The sequence below is a fragment of the Mandrillus leucophaeus genome, unplaced genomic scaffold (genome assembly GCF_000951045.1).
Source record: "Mandrillus leucophaeus isolate KB7577 unplaced genomic scaffold, Mleu.le_1.0 Scaffold297, whole genome shotgun sequence".
NCBI classification, from domain to species: domain Eukaryota; kingdom Metazoa; phylum Chordata; class Mammalia; order Primates; family Cercopithecidae; genus Mandrillus; species Mandrillus leucophaeus.
In genome coordinates this window covers 2,618,902-2,621,551 of record NW_012103109.1, presented here as the reverse complement: position 1 = coordinate 2,621,551, position 2,650 = coordinate 2,618,902, and the positions used below count along the sequence as shown (strand labels likewise).

The 2,650-nt window shown below is 58.9% G+C and overlaps 1 protein-coding gene across 1 annotated transcript in view; it reads left to right on the top strand.

Moving 5' to 3' along the window:
- Positions 1 to 128: 128 nt before the first annotated feature.
- Positions 129 to 2,650, top strand: part of ANPEP (alanyl (membrane) aminopeptidase) — a 30,346-nt gene continuing 27,824 nt past the window's right edge. Inside the window, exon 1 of the mRNA XM_011986333.1 lies at positions 129 to 309. The gene's annotated coding sequence lies outside the window, so the exon portion shown is untranslated. The remainder of the gene's footprint in view (positions 310 to 2,650) is intronic.

Below are 2,650 nucleotides of genomic sequence, written 5' to 3'. Positions count from 1 at the left end.
GGACCCGGCTCGGTCGCGGCCACTCCGTCCCTCGTGGGTGGGGAGCGGCCGAATGCGAAGGGCGAACCCGGCCCGCCTGTGGGGTCTCTGGCCAAGACTGGGCTCAGAGGCCCCTTCTTTAACCTTAGATCTCGCGCCTCGGTCTAAAACCTCCGCCGCAGCCCTCGGTGAAGAGGAAGGGGAACTCTAAGTGCTCAACGCCCGCGTTACAGTCGCGTTCTCCCTCGCTCCTACAACCTGGCCAAGATGCCGGGGCACGGATGGGGACCGAGGTTTGGGGGTTGTGGAGCCTATTCCACGCCCTCCCTGGTGAGCAACTGAGACAGATCCAGGGCCCCATTGCAATCCAGTCTTGGTCTGGGAAGGGGTTCCCCAAACTGGGCCAATGGGATCCTTTCCTCAAATGACTCCATATCCCCCAGCAGTGCGGTGGGCCGGGACGGCCCAGGTGGGCTATGTCCTGGGGTTTTGTGACTTCATCCCCACTCCTCCCCCACCTCAGCTCCCGAACTGCACCCGCCAGGCCGCGTTCGGGGGTGGTCAGAGCCCTGGTCTCAGCCAGACCTGAGGTCCGATGTGGCTTCATCCCTGAGTCTCTAAACGCCCTGGCCTTACTGGGCCTCAGTTAATTCACCTGTGAAAGGGGAGGCTTGGACCAGAGGGCCCCTCAGGGCATGTGTTTTGTGTTGGGGAGGTGGGCGTGTGCGGCAGGGGTGGCCAGGAGGAAGTGGGGACGGCCTCTGTCCCACAGGAAGGCTGGCTGGCCCCATTTGGTATGGAGGAGCTGGGCAGGTGAGAAGGTGGACTCCCCTCTCCCTGTGGGAGGGCGTGCTGGGCCCATGTGGCCCTCATCCACTCTCGGCCACCTTCCTGTGGAGCCCTAGCCTCCAAGGCCACATAATGAGTGCAAGGAGGCCACCAAGAGCGCTGCTCCTACTTCACAGATGGGGAAACCGGCCCAGTGTCTTGAGGCAGCCTTGCCCCCTGCCCTGTGCTTCCCCCAGAGCCTTCTGGGGAGTGGGACCTTCGTTACACCCTGGCGCTCCTTACACCCCTATAGCCTTTAAGCTAAGGCTTCCAGCCCCATCACTGTAAGAATTGTATGCTAGGCATTCTGAGAACATAGATGGGGGTCCCCATGTCAGAAGAGGTAGAGGTATTGGAACTCGGTCCAGTTCCTGGGCTGTGGCTCTGGTGGGAGATGTGGAAGCCTATTCTGGGGCTCCTGGACAGCCCTGGAGGCGTGGCATGGACAGTGTGTCAGCCGCACACCGAGGCCCTGGGGTGCCCTCATCCACATTGGCTGGCAGCCATCTATTCCCAGCCTGGGCTCCACCCCGGGTGCCTGTCACTCCTGGCCCTACAGTGGTCCCAGTCACATCTTGGAGGCAAGATGTGTATCCTCCACAGGCCTGTGTCTGGAAGCAGCCCCCAGCACTCCCTGGGTGACAAGTTCTACTTCCGAGAACTACCCCTCAGCTCCCAGCCCTGGTCTGGCCAAATGGGGGTGTGTCTCCTCCTGTGGTCTTCAACTCCCCTGGGCACTGCCACAGTAGATGTGGGGGGCTGTATGGGAGGACATTTTTAGGAGGCATGTGTAGTTAAGCTGTTGAACCTGCTGCTAACTAGCTGTGTGACCTTGGGCAAATCACTTAACCTTTCTGTGCCTCAGTGTCTTCATTTGCCACATGGAGGTGATTATCCTGGTAGGGCACATAGTAGGTGCTCAGTTTCACCTACTATGTGCCCCACCAGGATAATTACCCCCTATTTGGCAGACAGGAGTTGCCAGGCAGGATCTGTGGCCCCTATGTGTACTTCCCCCACCCACAAAGGCCTCTGCTCCTTCCCTCCTGTGTGCCCTGCACTGGGCTGAAGAGGCTGATGAGAGGCAACTTCCCACTGGGGCCTTCTGAGGTTCTTGCAGGAGGGGACAATGGCCAGGGCTCCCAGAGGAAGCACCCTGGGGTGATGCAGCTATGGACAGAGGCCTCAGAAGCCTGGGAGAAAGGCAGGGGCCTGTGGGGACGGAGTGTGCCCTGGCCCAGCCCCAGCCTCATCCCTGCCCTTCTCACTCACTGCTCCCTCAGAGCAGACAGATGAGCCCCAAGTTGTCCCTGAGCTCCCAGTCTACCCAGCCTCATAGTTCACAGTCAGGGACACTGAGTGGGAGTGGGTGGGGCCTACCCAAGGACCCAGTGGTCAGGGATGGAGCGTGGATCACACAGCGGCTTGCCCGGCCACAGGTGCTCTGCTGTCCCGGCCACAGCCCCTCCCAGGCTCCTGGAGTCTTCATATTAGAGTAGAAAGCCTCTTACACTTCACATCTGAGACCAAAGAACCTCTCCCCACCCACAAGTGTAGGTATCTTCCACACTGTCCCTGTGACTTAGATATGCCCTGGCATGATCGTTGTCAACCTTCATGTTTTTTGGTTTTGGCTTTGGTTTTAGCTTAGAAGAACTTAAGTTTTCTGGGCTAAAACATAGGCAGGGAAGAAATACATAAACCCATAGAAAGGCTGCTTTAGTTGAGGTAGGTTGAGAGCTCAGATTCTACTCCATCAAGAAATTCACAGTGAGGCCGGGCGCGGTGGCTCAAGCCTGTAATCCCAGCACTTTGGGAGGCCGAGATGGGCGGATCACGAGGT